At 42.4% G+C, this 21,772-nt stretch overlaps 1 long non-coding RNA gene across 1 annotated transcript; it reads left to right on the top strand.

Annotated features, from left to right (window-relative positions):
* Positions 1-2,460: 2,460 nt before the first annotated feature.
* On the top strand, positions 2,461-21,448 carry LOC120373979. The gene is made up of 3 exons (XR_005585836.1): positions 2,461-2,926; positions 17,851-18,035; positions 21,243-21,448. It is a non-coding gene; the product is annotated as an uncharacterized LOC120373979 (long non-coding RNA).
* The last annotated feature ends 324 nt before the right edge of the window (positions 21,449-21,772 follow it).

The following is a 21,772-nucleotide window of genomic DNA, read 5'->3' as shown; positions in this document are numbered from 1 at the left end:
TTGTATGGAATGGTCATGAAATTGGGGGTTGGGGTGCGGGACTGGGTGAAGGCTCCGGCTGGGGGTGTGGGCTCTGGGGTTGTGGGCTCTGGGGTGGGGCTGGGGATGAGAGGTTGGAGGTACAGGAGGGTGCTCCAGGCTGGGACTAAGGGGTTCGGTGGGTGGGAGAAGGATCAGGGCTGGGGCAAGGGGTTGGGGCATGGGAAGGGGTCAGGGTTGAAGGCTCCGGGCGGTGCTTACGTGAAGCAGCTCCCAGAAGCAGCAGCATGTTTCCCCTCCGGCTCCTATGTGGAGGCATCGCCAGGTAGCTCTGTGTGCTGCCCTGTCAGCAGGTGCTGCCCCTGCAGCTCCCATTGGCAGCACTTCCCGGCCAATGGGAGCTGTGGGGGCGGCGCTTGGGGCAGGAGGCAAAGCCCCCTGGCTGCCCCTACATGTAGGAGCCGGAGGGGGGACATGCTGCTGCATCCAGGAGTCACACAGAGTGGGGCAAGCCTCCAACCCTGCTCCTCGGCTGGAGCGCCGAAGCAGGGCAAGCCCCAGACCCTGCTCCCTGACAGGAGCTTGAGGGCTGGATTAAAGTGTCTGGAGAGCTGGATGCGGCCCCCAGGCCGTACTTTGCCCACCCCTGTTCTAGCCTTATTAAAAAGGTGAAAGTGGCGCCTAAAAATTAGACAGTCTGCTACTACCATGACCTTCATCCTCTATCTTCAGTGACAAAGAGAAGCTCGCTATCCTAAGCCTATAGCCATAGGAATGCAGGGGAGGTGATGAAGTTAACTGCTTTTCTGTAATTTGCTGTATTGCTACTAAAGCCAAGTGAATATTGTAAAACATTTTCTGTAAATATTTATTTATTTACATTATTTGATTCATTTGTTTTGACAGTGATCATGCCCTATGGATTGATTGGCAGGGATGTTAATAGGACTAGTGAAGTGTGTGGACAGCAAATTATGAATTCTCACCAAGAATACATGATTTTAAGGCATATACCCATCCAATCAGGGAACAGAGAACATACCATGTGTCCTCCTGTGTCCAATCAAAATTAACCAATACTATTCAGATGTCAAATACCCACAAGAAACTGCTTGTACCAAGTGTACAGACCATGACTGATTTGTAAAAAATTACTTGGTAAATTGTTTTGAACAACAAATTAAGCTGCAAACTATTTGCCCAGGTTTAGTACAAATTGTGGGAGTAGGTCCAATGATTGTTTGTTGTATTATAAGTTACAGTATTTTCCCCTGAAAAAAAGATGTTTTTATAAAGGAAGGGGATAGGCACAAGACTGGAGGGAACAGGGCGTGAGGTGGGAGGTGCTGAATCATCTTCTTCCTTTCTCATTTGGGAAAGGCACCATTTTTTCTTTACTCTTCCCATCACAGCTCCTGACTCTCATCCCTCATTCGACTTTTCATATGAATCATTTTTTTAATAGCAATTTGGTGGCTGTATCTCAAAGAGTTCAGAGATTTACTTAACTATCTAAGCCTCTTGAATCTCCAAAACTAAGCCGCACATATCATGGGAATAGACTTTCTTGTGAGATTTCAGGCACTTTTGCTTCCAGCTGAAATAGTCACATAAAGTTAAAATCTAGGTACAGGGGAGAGGGAAGGAGAAGTAATCTGAACTTTTCCAAAGCTCAAAAATGACACAGTTTGAGTCTGGTTTGAGTTTTGGGGGTAGAGGTCAATGTTAGTTTCTATTTTATCCCAAATATTTTTTTTCCAAAGCTCTTATTTTTCAGTAACATAAAATTTGCTACATCCACATGCAGAAACTAAGAAGTATGTGTGAATGAAATATAGAGGAACTCACAGTATGATGCTGTTTTGCATTAAAAAAAAGAAAGGAAGCATGGAGTTATTTAAAGTACAAGCTGATTCACTTGCCTTTTAAAATATGACATTTATTTAAATTCCCCTTTGCTAGATCAGTGTTAATAAATTGTGGCTTTTTGCACAATGTTAGAATTGTTTGTTTGTTTAATAAGTAAATTAAGTATTAGCTACCTGCAATTGGATGAAACTAGACATCAGACAGAAAGTTTTCCATCTCAAGGTTTGTTTTGGATGCTATAAACTTAAGTAATAAAGGCTAAATCAAAAACTTTTTCACCTGAAATATTGCATCTCAATAGCTGGTGCTGTGCAAATACTAATAAGGTTTTTATTGTTCCATTGTGGAGCATTTTTCATTAAAGCTGGTCAGTAGTGAGTCTGGCCATCCTCACTGCTAATCTGTGAAAGCAGAGTGAGTTCAATGGTGAGTCACTGTAGCGGAGTGGCTATCCGCTCCCGCCCGGTGGGGCTTTAAAACAGCCCTGGGAAGGGGGCTTTTGGCTGGGCTGATTGGGGAAGTGGCTGCAGCTGGGGGCCACGCCCCAAACTGAGGAGCAGGGCCTTATAAAAGGCCAGAGCAGCCAGGAAGCCAGAGAGTCTCTCTCTGTGGTTAGAGAGCGATGGGCCTGGCTGCTTAGACGTTAAGATAAGTACCTAGGGTGAAGCAGGACAGGGAAAAGGCTGAGGGGCTGGGGAAAGCTCCAGCCTAGGAAAGCCCCAGGCCTGCGGCCTAGTATGGGGCTAAGAGGTACTGGGGTTTGCAGGGGGCAACCTAAGGATAGGCAAAGCAGCAGGTCTGAACCCTGTTGCCGGTGATGAGAAGGCTGACACTGCAGTCTGTCCCAGGATATGGGGCTCGATAGTGACTGAGCAGTAGCCATTCTGAGGCAAGTGGGGATAGCGTGGTGGCGGGGGTTCCCCTAAGAGGGGGAGACCCAGTTAGAGTAAAAGGGGCACCGGGTCCAGGGAGGGACATGGGGCTGAGAGTAAAGCAGGTGGATCACCAGCCTGCAGAGGGCGCTCCAGACTGGAAAAAGAGCTAAGTTGCGGAGTAACCAGTAGGAGGTGCCGCAGGGGTGAGTCTGACCGTTTACAGTCACCATCATGGTAGCAAGTGCAGTAGTATATCATGACCACAAGTGATCACTTTAAAAGCAACCATGCACCAAGTGCTAGGAAGAATATCTCCTTCCCATTAAAAAAAACATGAACTTGTTTTCATAACAGAACCTGTCTGGTTGCCTTGAAAACGCTGTTATTTCAGATTTGAATTTCAGTTCAGTTTAATTTGTAAGTCTCATTTTGCTGGACTAAGGAATTGCCATTACTTCTTTTTAGAACTGGGTAACTACCAAAGAAGCCCAAAGCTTCCACGAGTATTCACTCTCACTTAACAATCAATTTCTTCTGGCTGTGCCCCTTATGTGTTCTCCTTCCACAAATATTAAAGCAATTGAGTTTTACTTGCTCAAATAATTCACCCCTATGTAGCAGGCCAGCAAAAGCCCTCTGCACCAAGTCCCACTTACACCCTCAGAATAGTGCTCAAGTGGAACACAGGCCAGTTTTACCCAGAATGTAAATTTAAAGTTCATGGACTCAAGTATTTGCACTGGGGTGATTATTTTAGGTAGGATATGACCCTCCCTGATGACATAACATGAAGTAGGATTTCCAAAAGTCTTTGCTGATGTGCTAGAAAAGAGACAATTAAAAGATTTCACTACACCATTTGCAATTAATTTAGGACCACTCAGACACACTTTGTGGTGGTGCAGTTAGAAAATTACAGATCAGCTAATGCAATAAGGCACTTAGTGTACTTGGTGTAAGCTGAGACAATACTTATTAGCTCAGCAAGGATGCAGGTTTTCATATCCCTCAGTAGAGCGCAGAGGCAACTGAGCATGCCAGACCTGATACTGTCTTCACCTTGCATAACTGGCACAGACATCATAAACTTCACCACCATCTGTACTACATGCAAGGCACATTTTTTGACCTTGCAGTCTGTAACAAACACATAGCAACATATGTATGTGTTTTAAAAAAAACACACACCCCTACCAAAAGAAGACATTCCCCTGCATAAGCTTCTCCCTCTGGCAAGAAGCTGAGAGAGCAAATCACATGTGACAGATGTTAGTCATCTTACTTAATGAACTACTGGAAAGCCCTGAGATACTATGGTGATGAACAAAGTATGAGAACCTAGATGGAATAGAATAGCACATGGACTGTGGATCCATGATGGAAGAAAGTTAAGGTTGGAGTCTGCACTGAGCTTACGTTAGCCTCATATTTCAGAAATGTGAAAGGCCCATGTGACTGCAAAGAAAAATGTTTACAATTTTCTCAAAGACCTCTGATCCTGCTTGTCTTTGCAGTCCTTAAACTCTCCTCAGAATCATGAGAGATGCTCATCCAACCAGAAAACAGAAGCAATACCATGTGACTAATTTGACCAATCATATCTAACAAACAGCTTAAATTATTAAAAAAACAACAACAACTGAGTATGGAATATTCAGTGAACTGTACACAAGAAAAAAATATTATGGCAAATACAGATAAAGGGTAAATTCAAGGACACTGCAATCCTCTTGCAGACATTCCAAAAGCAGAAAGAGAGTAAGCTTATCCAATTAACTACTCACCCTGAATTATTAGTTTATTTCTATATTGCTCCAGTCTAGCTACAGGGATTATGTGGTGAGCTACAGTAAACTGAGGCCTGGGCTGCACTAGGAAATTAGATTGGTATAACTATGTCATTCAGAATGTGAAAAATCCACACACCTGAGCAATGTAGTTAACCTGACCTAACCCTGGGTGTAGACTGCTCTAGGTTGATGGGAGAATTCTCCCATTGTCCCAGCTACTGCCTCTTGGGGAGGTAGATTACCTGTGCTGATGGGAAAACCCGTCCCGTCAGTAGAGTAGCATCTTTACTGAAGTACTACAGTGTCGCAGCTGCAGCGGTGCCGCTGTTGTGGTTTATGTGTACACAAGCGCTTAGTTTTCAAGTGAACAGCATTGTAGGTACAGTACAGGTAATTGAATGGGAACCAGGGAAAGTCATGATTCCAGTCAGAGTGATGGGGCATACCAATATTGTTTCTGGTTTACACAGGTATGGATAAGAGTACATGAAAAAGTGGAAAGTGTTTAGAAGAATTTAAATACAGGAAAGCGGGAAGCAACCGAGCTGAAAGTAAGAGCAACCAGAAATATGGGAGGAAGCAAGGAAAGGGGATACAAGTGGAAAATTCAGAAGAAAAAAAAAACATACAGAAAGGAGAATTTCAAACAAGAATTATATTATATTATATTCATTTTAGCTTGAAGTTAGTAGATGAGAAGAGTCCTAAGGCTTTGGAATAGTCTAATTTTCATGCTGGTCTGGCTGACATTTTCTTTTGAACACCAGATTAAATAACAACACAGCTAACAGCATTTTTGCTATAAATGCTTTGGGGAACAGACCAGATAAGCTTCAGTGTTTAAATAGTTTTTCCCTATGCAAATAGTTGCTAGTAAATGCTATCAAGATATACATATTTCTGGAAAAATGAAAATACACAATTTGTTGACTCCAGCAATTTATTTTTAACTTCTCTCCTTGCTGCCAGGACTTGACATGTCAGGCCTGAAGTTTATCATATGCGGTGACATTTAGAAAGTTCTCCAAACAGACATAGAAGAGGACATGTAAAAAAATGTTTGTTACTTGCATCAGAGTAGTGCCTAGAGTCCCCAACTTAGATCAGGACCCTCTAGAGCTAGGCACCAATATTGTCACAAGCCTAGTGATATTTGATGTTTTATTAAATCCCCAGTTCCTGAAGGCAACAAATTATATGAGAATCTCAATTCAGATTTTAAAACAATATGTTTACAGCCCTCATAGCTGTGAAGTAAAGCTTGAAAATGTGACCCAAGTGCACCAGGAAGGCTCAAAAACAAAAACAACAAATGACAAGAACCCCCAAATTATATATATATATATATATATATATATATTTAAATCTCATAATTTTTAAGATAATGTTATGATTTTTTGGGTTCCTGATTTTTGAACATTGTAAGTTAGTAATACTGCTGCACACATGCAGAGTAAAAAATAATCCCTGGTCCAAAGAGCTTGCAGTCTAAACAGACATGACAAAGAATGGGAGTGGAAACAGAAGCATTGGGAGATGAAGTGATTATCCATGTCACACAGGAGGTTTGAGCTGGGAATTAAAACTATGTCTCCCAAGTTCAAATTCAATAGCTTAATCACAAGATCATCCTCCCTTAGAAAGTTAAGAAATTGAAAACATCTTTAAAAAACCTTGGAAATAATGAGTTTTCTATATTTTTATTCATAGAGTGGTTCCTTTCACCTCCATCTTTTATTGGTCATTGACCTACTTCTAGTTTTTTACTTGTGGATGAATCTTACAGAGTCTTCTTGAGTGAAATTATACATGAACTTTCGCGTGTCTCATAGCTCTTTGAAATGCCTGCACCAAACCTAGGGTCTGGTCTTCAAATGAGTACTGCCTGGGCATCATCCAGGGTCTCTGATGTCAAATGGGCTCTGCTTGGGTCTAGGGTTCTACTTCAGGAAAGGAGTCCTAAACTTTATTAGTGTTTCCCAACTTCCATCTCAATTTTGGACAAGTTTGACACTTTTATTTATTTGTTAATTTAACAGCTGTAAATGTTTGATAGCTCTGATGTAGAGCAATTGTTACAATATCCGAGGCACAAAAAAATCCCAGACAGGACAATTTAAACTGAAGCTCCCAACATTAATCTTCAGGATTCGAATATTCAAAAGTGAGCCATGAAACCAGAATAAAAAATGTAATTTGAGGCCTTTGATAAATGTCATGTGGGGTAAACATGCCCTGGATTATTATTGAAAGAGTCAAAGAATGAGATCCCCAGTAGATCAGTTCACCTCTGACTAATTACTAAAGGCACCAGTTCATTATGCTACTGTAACTGTATCTAATTCAGTTTTTCTCTGCATTTAAGCTAGGATGTCTTTTTTGTTCTTTATTACACTGACTGCCTCTGTTCTTGTAATGGAGAAGATGCTGTGAAGATGTTTTTCAGCCTTTTCAATTCACAGTGACATAAGTAGGGCCTAAGCCCCCAGTATAACAAAGCACATAAGCATGTGTTCAATTTTAAGCTCATCCCTATTCGGTGAAGATATTAACTTCATTCAGACTTAAGCATATACTCAGGTGTTTTGATGAATATAGATAAAATTGAGCATGTGCCTAAAATTCTGCACGATTAAGTACTATTCTGAAGTGAGGCCTAGATGACTTGCCCAACCCCATTAGGTAGTCAGTGTCAGATTCAAGATTAAAATTCAGAAATTCTTGGCTCTTTGTCCCATGCTCAGACTATCAGACATGCCTCCTCCTCCTCCCTGATTTACTTTGTAAATGTTATGAACAAAGTGATAAGAGAACTGCCTTTGCCTAATACATGTTTTCATATGGAATAAGTGAAATCAGGATGTCTTTAAAAAAATAGATAGATAGATTAGATAGATAGATGGATGAAATGTGTATGTCTCAGGGTATGTCTACATGGCCAGCAGCAGCCCACAGCAGTGAATGCTCAGGCTTGCACTACAATGCTAAGAACAACTTTGTAGACATTCAGACTCACACTCTGAAGCTCACCTCTCCCCCTAGGCTTCAGTGCCCAAGCTGAGGGTAGAGTACCCACACAATCCTATATAGCTATCAAAATCTAGTCAGGTATTCCATGAGCATCAGCAAGCATTTATTAATAGCAATATATACTCAAGCTATTATGTGGCATTATATGAAACTCAGGTTCTATTACAGGATATTTCCTGTTCATATCTGATTTCCCAGAGTCATAAACTTGTAGGATGTGAAGGGACCGCAAGAGGTCATCTAGTCCAGGCCCCTGCACTAATGGCAGGACTAAGTATTAGCTAGACAATCCCTGACAGGTGTTTGTCTAACCTGCTCTGAAAAATTTCCAATGATGGAGATTCCACAACCTCCCTAGGCAATTTATGCTAGTGTTTAACTACCCTGACAGGACGTTTTTCCTAATGTCCAACCTAAACCACCCTTGCTACAATTTAAGCCCATTGTTTTGTGTCCTATCCTCAGAGGTTAAGAACATTTTTTCTCCCTCCTCCTTGTAACAGCCTTTTATGTACTTGAAAATTGTTATGTCCCCTCTCAGTCTCTAGCTAGTTTAATCTCATTTTGTGTCCTGGCCTTTCTAATTTTGTTCCTATATACTTATGTTATTTGTTTATATTCATATTTTTCAATTTGACCTAGTTTCCACTTTTTTGCAGCACTCTACAAATGAAAAATTAAAAATAATGAAAAAAGTTTAAAAATGACCACAACAAATTGCTTTTATATAGTACATGACATTCTTGTCACATTTAAGACTCTGAAAGACATTCATGTAATGGATATTAAAATTGACATATTTACATATTTTAAATAGTTAGCTGTAGCCTGCTCATATTTTGGTTTAATAGGGTTCTCAGAAGCTATACATAACTAATTGGTATTAGTTTTAATTGAGTTTTGAATCCATATTAGAAGGAGAACTGCCAAGTCATTATGGCTCTTTTTGATGAATACTTAATCTATAAATGCAGCATCTTAGAAGAAATAGGAAACCTGTCCCTGAATTATTACAAAATAACTGGATACCTGTGAATATCCTTAGATACAGGGACAATCAAATAAGGACTGCTACTGAAACAGAATTGGTTTTCTTGCTGTTTTGCACAATGTGTGAACAGCCCAGGAGTCACCAAAATGGAGCCTGTTGATGTATCAGAATCTGTGAACAAAATAGTTAGATGGCTTGAACTCTTTGCAACAACAGGTAGAGCTCACACTGCATCTGACTCAAACTGAGCAAGCACAGTATCTCTGGAGGAGTGGTCACTGGGTGTTGCTATTGAAAATTGGACTCAAATTTAAGATGCCCTGTAGACAGACATGTCCACTTACAGAAGGCTGCTCTGAAAGGCTCGGCAGCTCCCATGATGGAGACTTCTATATGTAATACCTTGCTGTACACAGCAAACAACAGTTCAGCTCTACTTGCATAGTGCAAACGTGAAAAACCATCTACACTGTCAATAACAAGGGGGTAGTTAGTATTATTGCACTATTTCTTACTGGGGTTTACTTTCAGGTCTGCACTCGCTTCCTCTTCTAGTCCTCCCAACCAGTGCCCCAACCTGAGCACCTCAGTTAAGCATAGGAGGATGCCACAGGTGCAAAGATGAGGAATCATGAAGCAGGAGCAGAGGTGTTTCATAGCATTACTCTAGTTAGCTCCATACCCCCAGTAAACCAAAGCCAATCCCTCAACCCACGGCATGTGAGGAGGTTAGGATCAAAGTGGATCTGTGTAGTGTTGAATCCTCTGACCTCTCCCTCACTTCCCAATAGCTCCTCCTCAGGGCTGTTTCAGGAGTTCCTGTGTTCCATGGCACTCTGTAGGTAGAGTCCTGAAGGGCCCCACCCCATGCACCCATTGCAGAAATGCAGTGGTTCTGCTGTGCTGGTCACCTTCTACCCCAGCCGCACATTGGTGTACCTTGCTCACTCCTTACACTAAATGTCCAGACACTGATGTAAAGGCCTGTGCCCTTTACTGCTTCTTTTTGATGTAATAAAACAGTTTCAAGCCATCTGCCTCCTCCCGCAGTTGGGGTCGGGGAAGGAGATCTGTACTTCAGGTTATAGCCTGGTGCAATATCCCCATTTTGGCCAGCCATAGTTCTGACTAAGGTCTTTCATGTAAGAAAGGCCAAGAAACACTGGACATTTCTAACATAAAAAAAACACAGAAATTTATTGCCATACTCATGAGACGCCTTCTCAACATCACAAAGAAACAGCACAGGACATAAGCCCATGTTTTGCATTTGCTTTGCCATTCACTTTTAAAAGGCTTTCCATGGATGAATCGAGCTTGGTTAGGAATTCATGAAGGTATTGATTACTGTATATTAAATCAAGAAGATTCCACCATTCGACCTTCAGCTCCCCCTTCAGTGTTCAGTGCTCAATTTTGCAAAGAGAGGAACAATTTAGATGATGAAATAATGCCTTTTCCTTATGGTGCAAAAAAAAAATAATAAAAAAAAGGCAGAAAACTCCAGTGAAGCTGAGGGCTGTGTCAAAAATCAGGGAAAATTTCAAGTTCAGCTGTGTTCATTGGATGACTGTTTGGCCGCTGTGAAATGCATTAATGATCTAAGTCCAAATGTCATTCACTTGGGACAGTAATTATTTTATAGCCTGCTGAGATATTAGTGACCCTGTCTACCATTGAAAAACATTAAAATGCATTTCAAAACATCAAGAGAAAGAGTCACCTTTTAAAAATGGAATCGCACCAACAGACGGGGGGTCCTGGGAATGGGAAAAGCAGGAGGGAGTAAAGTTTAAGATTTTTCTTTTAAACAGAGAGAAATTGACCAAGATGACTTTCAAGGGGTGAGTTCCACAGCTGAGAGCCCATCCTGGTAATAGCAGGATTTTCTGGTGACGTAGGACTCAGTGGAAGGATCCTAAAGGTGTTAGCAGAGTGTGGGGTCTCTGGAAATGCAGCAACTCTCACCTTTGAGAACTAAGTCAGAACCAAAATGTTAGACAGAATTCACTAAGTGTCTCAATGGGATCACTCTCAGCTTAGATTTCAGCACATGATTTGTTGGCTCAGAGTTTTACGATCAGTGGAATTAACCTCCCTTCCTATCCTCATTTGGTTTCAATTAGAGTTTTTCTCCCCATTTGGTTTAGAAAATAGCTTCTCCAGGTGAATTATATACATCAAAATGTTGACTGTGTCTATCTGCAGCATGTGGCCAATCCTTTTTCTTTGAGAACATAGACTTTTTAGAGTATGTTGTAGTAGCTAGTGGGTTTCTTTTAGGTACAGATTCACACCTACTGGATAAGTTGCCCAGCAAGCATGTAGAATCATAGAAACATAGGGTTGAAAGGGACTACAAGGGTTGTCTATCGAACCCCCTGCCAAGATGCAGGATTTGTTGTGTCTAAACCATTCCAGGCAGATGGCTATCCAGCCTCCTTTTGAAAACCTCCAGTGAAGGAACTTCCATGACTTTCCTTGGCAGTGTGTTCCATTACGCTACATTTTGTACAGTTAGGAAGTTGTAGAGGATGTGGAACCATTTCAAGGACTAATAAGCAGATATGCACGAAAATATCAATGAGTATTACCCCCTAGTTTTGGCGCGCGCGCACACACACACACACACACTTCTTTAGTTACAACATGATTTCAGCTTCCCTTCTGAGCTGCAACGGAGTAAGGAGAACACAGTGGGGAGGCGTTGAGGCTTAGAAAATAACTGCAAGTATAGGTCAGAATTAGAAACCTACTGACTGCAAGTGCCCTGGAGCCTGCTGTACCTGAATTTGGCACAGATTTTGATTTATGTCGCCTCCCATTAATATCAGTGCTACTTAACCCTGAAAGAGTGCCAGAGTTAGAAATGGAGCTGACACAACTAGGTTTTAATGGTCTCCAGCAACAATGTTTACTGCTCCAAGGTAAAAGGTGAAGAAAATATGTTGTCCTTCCATATACCATTTTAGCAGATCTAGGTAAAAAGCCTTTTGACACATGGCCCCTTATAAAGAAATTGAATAAAAGTGTAATCTGCTGGATATATGTTAGCACACACTGCTACTTGCAAAAGGATATTATCCCTTCTTTTCCTCCCTGATTCATGCACTTGAATCAATGACATTTCTCTCACTGCAGCAAATTGTTTATTGGAGTTGTAAAGCTTGGGAAGCCAGTGGCATTTGCTTGGCAATACAGCTATTGTTCATAAACCCAAATGCATCCATGCAACTCGTGAGGAACAGTATACAAAACAAAACCATGCACCCTGAAAATTTTGCCAGCAGACTCAGTGGCAAGAAAACAACTGGGCAAAGCAAGAAACTAACAAAGCTGTGGAGAGGAAAGGCAAGGCTTCAAATCAGATTGGTGTGACATGAATTTAACTTTTTCAGAGGCAAGGCAAAGAGGAAGAGCATGATCTGAGGCCAAATCTAGATGCTCAATAATCCAGATGAGTTCAGAGAATATCATCCCTTTGATTCCAATCTAGCTACTCATATGGCCCACCTCACTGTAACATTTTCACACAACTAGGTGCTTGAGGATCAAGACATGATAGAGACCAAGAAAAATTTACCAACTGCCAAATTATGAAAAAAAGTCACTTTAAAGGGGTATACTTTTTCTGCAGATAACAGAACGAGAGAGAACAGAGAGAAATGAGGGAAGAAGGAAGGAAAGGGAAGTGAGGGAATTGTGAAATCAAATTAGCACCAAAGAAACCGTGCAGTCACAAATAATTCAGCATTTCCACATTAACTTTAACACAGCAAGCTTGAAGCTAGTCAGGCTGGTGAACTTGGAGAACTTTTAAATATAAAAAGAAGCAAGCTTGCTCTACACATGTTGGTTTTCCTGAGATCATGCAACCTCTAGCTATTCCTATTTTTAGCTGCAAAATAATCTGTGTACCAGCTATCTCTTAGGTCTCTTTTCCTCTCCAAGACAGTTTTCTAATTACAGATACATGCCAGGAGACAATCTTTGAATTTGGTTAATTTATAAATTACCTTGAAGCAGGTTTTTCCCCAGTGAATTTAAAACATTATCTAAAATTTCATGTTTTATCCACAGCTGTCAAGTGAGTAATTTCCCTGCCTGGAAATATCCATAATGTGAAGTGCTAACCCTGAAGGAAAAACAAAACAAAACAAAACCTCCGTCCCTATAGAAAGAGAGAGTCAGAAATAGAGAGAGGTTTGGTGCCACTATATTCTGCTCCCTCAAAAGTATGTGTGTTACCATCCTAAAACAATGACTATCATGTTTATGGTAGCACCTACAGCACCCAAGTGGAATCAGAATCTCATCAGAACCGCATCGTGTTAAGTCTTTTCCTTGAAGAGCGGACAATCTAAAGAGAGAATACAAACAAATGGTGGTAGATTGGAAGTATTACTATCACCCCCATTTTACAGAGGGAGAACTCGGGCTCAGAGAGTGACTTGCTTGTCCAACGACACACCTGGAACACACCACAGAGCCAGAATCGAACCTAGATGTTCTGAGTCCCAGCCTGTCACTTAACCATAAGACCTTCCCATTCCTCATCTTGCTTAGTGTCCCTTGTGTCCCCGTCTGGGGCCTTGTATTGGACATTGTCCCCCTTGAAAGGGTCTCTCTTTCTTCCTCTTTTTTTTTTTTTTAAACCAAAGGTTTGAAGCCTTTTCAAGGCAACAGACAGAGGCCCCTGCATGTTTTGTTATTCACATCCTTCCTTCCTTCCTTTATGGAAGGCAGAATGATAACATAGCAGCAATTACTGGTAGCTGCCTTGCACCACATTTCTGCAGGCTGCTCTGCGTGCAAGCTGTGTAACGAAGGCTCTAAGAATGCATGGTCAATTCGTCATTCTTCTGCTGTTACTTTTGTTAATTCCACTGACAATAACTTATGCCAGAAGAGACAGTCCTGCTAAAATCACCATGAGCAATCAATAGAAAAATTGCATTAGAACAGTGTTAAGGCTCTGACTTTAGTTCCCATACACAGTGGCATTACAGCTACATCGAAGGGTGACAAGAACAATTTATTGGCTGACTGTGAATAACGCAAATGTCTTGTAAATACTGGAGATGAGAGTGTTTGGGGTTTAACGAAACCTTGGACAATACATTATTTCATTTGGGGTTTGTGAAACATTTCCCCCTTAATTTAAACTATTTTTTTCAATAGAAATTTAATAATGAAAAATGTTTTTCCTAATTAAAGGAAGCCTCTTCCATGCCAACAAAAATAGCAGTGTTTGAAAATAGTTTTTGCCCTGCTTTGAAGTCAGAGGTGGGCAAACTACAGCCCGTGGGCCACATCCAGCATGCAGGGCCATCCTGCCCGGCCCTTGAGCTCCCGGCTGGCCCCGGCCTCTCCCCTGCTGTTCCCCCCTCCCCCGCAGCCTCAGCTCACCGTGCTGGCAGTGCAGCGACATGGCTGGCTCCGGCCAGGCGGCTCGTCTCAGGGACAGATTTACCAGTGAACACAGGGTGCCCTGGCATGGGCCTCCCAACAACAGGGGGCCCCAGGGCTGGGCACTCGGGCAGCTCAGCACCAGCTGCAGGGGGGCGAGGGGCTGCACTGCAGGGGCAGGAGAGCAGGCGGGCGGTGCGGGTGGCGGGAATGTGGGGTACGCGGTCGGAGGACTTAGGAGGAGCACCAGTCGGCTGCACAGCTGGCCGGAGAGAAGTGGCGCTTTGAAGGGGAAACCGCCGCTTCTCTCTGGCTGTGTGGCTGCCCCTGCTCCTCCTGAGTCCTCCGCCCATGTTCACAGGGCCACATTCCGAAAGGGGCTTGGGGGTGGTGAATGGGGGGGGGCTCCAGGGGGGCAGTTAGGGGCAGGGGTCCCAGGAGGGGCAGTCAGGGGATGGGGTGGGGGTTGGATAGGAGGTGGGGATCCCGGGAGGGGCTGGTCAGGGGATAAGGATCAGGGGGGGTTGGATGGGTCAGGGGATCTGAGGGGGGTAGTCAGGGGGCAGGAAGTGGAAGGGGGCAGGCTGTTTGAGGAGGCACAGCCTTCCCTACTCAGCCCTCCATACCATTGTGCAACCCCGATGTGGCCCTCGGGCCAAAAAGTTTTCCCACCCCTGTGCTAAGGGCTTGTCTGCACATGAAAATTAATCCAGAATAATATAGGGTGTGAATTTAAAGTGGATTAGCTCCATATGTGGATGCTCTCATTACAGAATATCATTGCCTTATTCCAAATTAGTTTAATACACAATCCCTATGCGGTGATAGATATGTAACACCAACAGACCCTGGTTGTCGGCAGGAGGGATTGAACCTGGGACATTTGGAGCTTAGGCCTGGTCTACACTAGGGGGGTGGGTCGAACTAAGGTACGCAAGTTCAGCTACGCAAATAGCGTAGCTGAACTCGAACTACCTTAGTTCGAACTACTCACCCGTCCAGATGCTGCGGGATCGAAGTCCGCGGCTCCCCCGTCGACTCCGCCACCGCCGTTCACGGCGGTGGAGTTCTGGAGTCGACGGGAGCGCGTTCGGAGTTCGATATATCGCGTCTAGACAAGACGCGATATATCGAACTCCGAGAAGTCGAACGCTACCCGCCGACCCGGGCGGGTAGTGTAGACGTAGCCTTAGTTTATTAGCATCTACTGTATGAGCTAAAAGCCACGTGGCCCTATAGAGCAGACTCATTAATCTCTCTCTAAGTGGTCTCAGTGCCAGTAGATGGGACAGAACACCACACGCAGAGATGTGTGGGTTACAGATACACAGCCAGACTTGTCCTAATTTAGAGCTCAGTCAGACATTGTGATTTATAGATTTAGAAAGGAACTCAACAATTTTGAGGTTCACGTTCTGATTGGCTCTGGCAAGACACGAGTACTTGCTGCTACGTTACAAACAAAAATCCCTTGTAGTCTATATGGGGAGTTATTCCTGATTAACTATCCACAGCTGTCAAGTGAGTAATTTCCCTGCCTGGAAATATCCATAATGTGGATGATTTAGTTGGGTTTGGTCCTGCTTTGTGCAGGGGGTTGGACTAGATGACCCCCTGAGGGCTCTTCCAACCCTAATCTTCTATGATTCTATGAACTACATTTACTGGCACACTTATTCTGAAATAAGAGTACTTTCTTTGGAATTAGCTTAATTTATCACTGCATGGGCTGGAAACATCAGTTACAAGATGGTAACTCACAGTGACTACAGTGCTATGCTTGAGAATTGTAAGGATAACTCCTACCACATTTATTCTTTGATCAAAAACCTCCCACAACTATGGGAAATGTGTCTTACAACTGGTATCACTGATATAGTCAGTGGTGCATAAAAGTTACAAAGGAAGATTTGTAAAATGAAGACAAACAAACAATATCTGCAGGATTTTGTTCCTGCCCAACCCAGAAATTTTGGCCAGTTTCATTGTAAAACATTCACAGATTGATTTTTGTTGGAATGAAATGTTGAATTTCAGAATGCAAAAATAAAATAATTCAATGAATAACCATAATCCATGAGCCAGCCTGCAATATCACTTTCCTTCTGAGGATCTCAAACCATTTGGACATGTTGATCAGTTAAATGAAACACTCCTTTCCCCATTTCGCAGCAAGGAAAACTGAGGCACTTTGTTGTTGGAACATATCCAAGTTTCATCATAAATTTCCGGCAATGCTGACATAATGCCAAGGACTCCTTCCCAGTCCCATTCTCTAATTGTACCCCCCTCACCCCCAACAAAGCGTTCTGTCTGGTGTAGGCAGGCGTTCACAAATCCAACTGCAATTCTACCACCATGTTTCAATTATTTTCAATCTCTATACTGAATGGGTTCTGCATTTCAGGTTATTTTTGAAGCCAAAGTTAAGAAACCATTTTATATCTCATAGATGCTCTTAACTCCTTTCTCTTGGTTTGGTTAAAATCTGTGCTTTTCTAACATGAATTCCTTGACTCCCATGAAAAGGCTCAAAGCAAGAAAACACATCCAGTAACAACACCCATTGACAAGATGAATGCTATAATGTGTGCCTGGGGAGGCAGCTTCTGAAGCAGCAGATCTCTCTCAGGTTGTTCCATAGCTTTGAACACAGTGGTAAAGGAATAATAATCAGAAAGCAGGGATAAATGTCCTTATTGCAGGACAATACTGTACCTCTGCCTCTAAAGTGCTCAACAAAACAGGTCACTTCTAAATGCAAACATGCTTGTCAAGAACAAAACCATTTCCCCCACATGCCTTCATAAGTATGCTCTCCATTACCTTACAAGATGTGTCTATCTTCTAAGGTGCTTACAAGAGACCCAAGCCACACTGTGGAAGCAGCTTACAGCCCACTTTGTGTGGATCACCAGGACTTGAACCTGTAGGGCTTTTAAGTAACAGCCTCACACTGCCACCCGTAACCTGCCCACTGCTTGCAACACACAATTCACAGAGGTTGCACACCATGGGAAGTTCTGCCATAAGTGATCCAACTAACAGTTATTTTAGTGATCCATGATTGGCTCCTTTTTCCTATATAGGCACATAGGGCACACCAGAAAGTGTCCAGGCAACAATGTGTCTCCATACTTCCCTGCCTCTGAACTTCTGGTATTGACCTCGGCTCTTACTTGGATCCTGATCAACCTGTGGAACTCCTCATACCTGGTATTAATCTTCAGCCTGATTCCTGGCTCCTGCTCTCTCGGCTTGACTCCTGACTCCAACACCAGCTCTGACCCCTGTCTTCAGTTCCTGGCTCCCAAGCTCCTACCATTAGTCCTGCCTACCTTCACCCAGGATCCTCACAAACCTGCAGATTCAGCCAACAGGAATGTAATTTCTGCACCTGCTCAAAGTAAACTGGAATGCATTGTGTCCACTCTCACTCCCTGTGGCTGTGATATACCTGAGTGCAAGGACTAGCAGATACTCAAAAATAAAGTATCATTCAGCACAGAATCTCAGACAGAATCACTGTTGCTTCTCCCTGCAAGCCAGGAAGGTGAGGGATAACTGACGCAGCCCTGATGTGTCTGCCAACACCTGCCTTGTCTCCTGTTCCAAATTGGCCTTGGTTCTGTTCTGAGTTGTGGTTTCCATAAAGAAAAGCTGTGACTGGGAAAGAGGTTTAGTGACAATGGTCTGCTCTGCTAACTCCTCCAGCTGGTCTCCAACCCAGCATTTATGGAAAAATGTAAAGGGTTTGTGGGTGTATATAGGTGGTTTCCTCCCTCCTTTTCCCATGACTGCTACTCTATTCTGTTCTATCCAGGTTCTTATACTGTGGCTGTCATTCAGGCTTCCTCATTGCCTGCATTAATCAGATTCCTGTTTGTCTTTGGTCTCCAATGCCCAGGAAAAGGGAAGGCGTTCTGTGGTGGAAGGCAGGTTGAATTTAACAGAGTTGTCCCTCGGCCACACCCTCCAGCAGTGATGGATCCGAGAACTCAGAATCCTCCCCCTTGGACTGTCCTTTCCAGTCAGATCCCCAAGTGTACAGGCTTTCATGTTCAGCTATATTTAAGCAGCTGTAGTGTAGCTGTGAGTATTAATTTTCATTATTGTATTTGCTGTTCTGTAAGGTGATGTGAGAGATAGTTCTCTCTCACCTTTAGGATACATTACTGTCTCTGTGAAATTCTTGAGGTTAAAGTTTAGAAGTGCAGAACTTGTAACAAGCTAGTTACTGATGAAATAGGAAAGGTCCCCACTAAATCTTGCAAAATAACATTGAATCTTTTTTTTTTCAAATTTCAAAACAAAGTCTGCTTAGTTACATTCAGCACCATTAACTAGAAAATAAAGCTATGGATTTTCCATAACCATGACCAGTCTTATTTTTTTGTGTGAGAAATTACAGCGTGGAAATATTATTTATTTCCTCTTGTACACTCCATAAAAGTAACACTAAATAATTCTTGACTGTACATATTGGCTAGTATTGTTCTTTTCATTTTTACAAAATACCCAGCAAATGATGAAAATTTTTGTAAACCTTCCTCTCTTTAAAGTATTTCTGATTCAAATTAAAGTGACTCAGTGTTACAGGTGCATTTCCACTGCTTCCACATTCACTCATGTTTAGCAAAGCTGGTTGAATATTATCGCTTAAATACATTATTTCCAGATGTTTGAATACTGTATTTGACCAAACAATGGCAAAGACTATTTTCCACCAATATTCCACCGGCCCTATTATTTAAGCCTGTGGTTCTCAAACTTTTCTACCCCAGGACCCCTTTTCCCTTATTGGAGGCCCCCTGCTCATTTAGCAACATAGGAATGTCAAGGTGAACCTTCAAGCTATAACTGCCATGGCATGTACTATATTTCCCGTCAATGTGAGAAGGGAATCGATAAGAAGAGTAAGGAAAATAGAAATATACACAGTGATCTCGTAAAAACAAGTTTAAATATTTCTCCACATTCAGAAATGAATGGGTAAAAGAATAGAGCGGAGTAATCACAACCAGTAATGATGACAAGGCTTACTGTAACATATGTTAGAGATGCTTGCCCTTTTGCATATGATGTCCTGGTGTAAGTGAAATAACATTCCAGTGGATTGGAGTATAAATATCCCCATCTGAGAAGAGCTTAGAATACAATTCCTACATAATTTCTGGTAGGTACAAATATATGAATAAAAGCCTGAAAAAGATACCATAGTCGTCATTGAGGCAGCGGAAGTATCCCCACAGTGTTCCCCACACCCATTCTTTTGATTTCTGGATTGTGATAATAAATAGTGGATAGGAGTCTCAAGAGCCTACTGGTGTAAACTGGAAGGGTGCCATTGACTTTGGTGAAACTGTGCTGATTTTTACCAACTGAGGATCTGGCCCAGTGCATTTAAGATAGTAAATTTCCAGGTACAAATTAGGGTCTAGATTCTGCAAACACTAAGGCCAGGTCTTCACCACCACCCCTAGCCAACACAGCTGTGCTGACAAACCCTCCCATGTGGACCTAGCTATGCCAACAGAACAATTCTTCTGGCAGCAGAGCTAATGTCATTCTGGGAGGTGGGATTATTATACCAGGGATCGGCAACCTTTGGCACATGGCTTGCCAGGGTAAGCCCCCTGGTGGGACGGGCTGGTTTGTTTACCTGTCGCATCCGCAGGTTTGGCCGATTGCAGCTCCCATTGGCCGCGGTTCACTGTTCCAGGCCAATGGGGGTGGCGGGAAATAGCGGCCAGCACATGCCTCATCCTGCACCGCTTTCTGCAGCCCCCATTGGCCTGGTACAGCGAACCGCGGCCAGTGGGAGCCATGATTGGCCAAACCTTTGGACGTGGCAGGTAAGCAGACCGGCTTGGCCCACCAAGGGGCTTACCCTGACGAGCCGCATGCCAAAGGTTGCCAATCCCTGTACTATACCGACAAAAAACCCTTCCGTCAGCATATAACGCTTCTATATTAGGGGGCTCTGCCAGTAGAGCTATAGAGTTATAGCTATAGCAGCAAAGTGTTTGCCATGTAGCAAGGCTTTACACATATGGTGTGATTTATTCACATGAATCATGCCATCAGTGTCAATGCAGCTACACATGGGAGTAAAGGAAAATATGTCCGTACATGTTTTCAGGATCAAGACCTATACGCAGCGCGTGTGACAATATTTGCAGTTAAAATTGCACTAGTGTTTCTACTTTGTCAAAATTTTACCTTTGTTGGAAATTTTAAATGTTTTTTTGCACCCTGGGAGTAAATTGTTTTGTAAGGTTTGAACATAAGTTTTTCAGCTGTATTTGAGAATGAAGAAATGTTTGCCATCTTTAAAGCCCTGTTTTAAACACTGCAACCTATTTTTAACAGCTCTAGTATCTTAATGTGAAGTTGTAGGAACTTAACATCTTGATTTGTTTAAGTTACAGAGGTTTATATTGCTCTGTGGTTTTTGTTATATGATGGAGGGTTTTCCCCTAACCATTTACCAATAGTTTGTTTTGCACAGTACATGAATGTGTATGTAACTGAGTGGAAAATCTCATTCAGTGTTCTTAGGGTTAAATCCTGATCCCACTGAAGTCTATAGCGAAACTCCTATTAACTTTAATTGGGCCAGGATTTCACCCTCAGTATTTACTGCTTCTGTGCATGAGTGAGAGAGAAAACTGAATGGCATTTCTTTTGTAATGTGAATGTGCAGCTGGAATATGATTTGTGACTTCGAGTATGCAATGAGGCAAAACCTACCTCATTCCATCATATTGTGCAAGTCAAAGCATTCTACTGCTGTCTAACAAATAGTTCCACATGATGCAATTTCTTTGTTTTATTGTTTTTGTCTGTTTTTAAAGCTAAGAAAACCAGTAGAGCCCAGCTTCATTCCACTGACTATCAAGACATTTCTATTATTTGCATTATGTGTATTTTTAGAACAACAATCAGAAAACATTTTAAAAAAGATTGCAGGGGCAATAACTACACATTATACAGCTGTAAAAAAAATCAAGTATATAGAGTACGATTTTCAGAAATGACTAGTAACTTGGGGTTTCTCAAATTTTTGGGTGCCCAGCTTGAAAGATCCTAAAGATGGCTAATTTTCAGAAAGGGTTGAGCACACAGCCCCTGGAATCCATTTTTCTTTACAGATCACTTTTAAAGAGGAGGAAAAGAGATTTGCGGGGGGGGGATTCATTAATGAAACATTTGGTATTTCTTTTGTAATGTGTTAAAATATTTCTATCGTGTAATTAAAGGGCTAGAAGATTTGTTTACTATAAACATATTTTACAGATTAGAAAGAGACTGCATGTTTGATGGCCACCATCTTGGCTGACACACTGGGGACTGAACCAGAGACAATCAGAACTAAAAGAATGAGCTACTATATCTTGAATTAAAGAGCCAAATTTCTGTATCTTGGTGCTGTATCTTCTCATGTCTTCAGCACAGAAGATGATGTGCAAAACACACTCACCAGTGGGTTAAACATGTACTTGTAAGATATGCCTTTGTAGCAAGTATGCATTTGTACCATGTACAAAATAAAATAAAATAAAACAAACTCTGGTCCATAGTTGCCAATTCCATGGGTGCTCTCTGGCTGGACACCCACAGAAAAAAAATTAGTAGATGATTAGCACCCACTGGCAGCCATCTCCCTCCGTACCTTCCCCCAGCACCTCCCATCTGCCAGCGGCCCCGCTGATCAACTCCTCCCCCTCCTTCCCAGGATCTCCCGCCCGCTGCAATCAGCTGTTTTGCAGGAGGCTCTGGGAGGAAGGGGTAAGAGTAGAGATGGGGCATGCTCAGGGGAAGGGGTG

This window comes from Mauremys reevesii, linkage group 10 (genome assembly GCF_016161935.1).
Source record: "Mauremys reevesii isolate NIE-2019 linkage group 10, ASM1616193v1, whole genome shotgun sequence".
Classification (NCBI taxonomy): domain Eukaryota; kingdom Metazoa; phylum Chordata; order Testudines; family Geoemydidae; genus Mauremys; species Mauremys reevesii.
The sequence above is the reverse complement of the archived record's forward strand: the minus strand, read 5'-3'. Positions and strand labels throughout refer to the sequence as shown.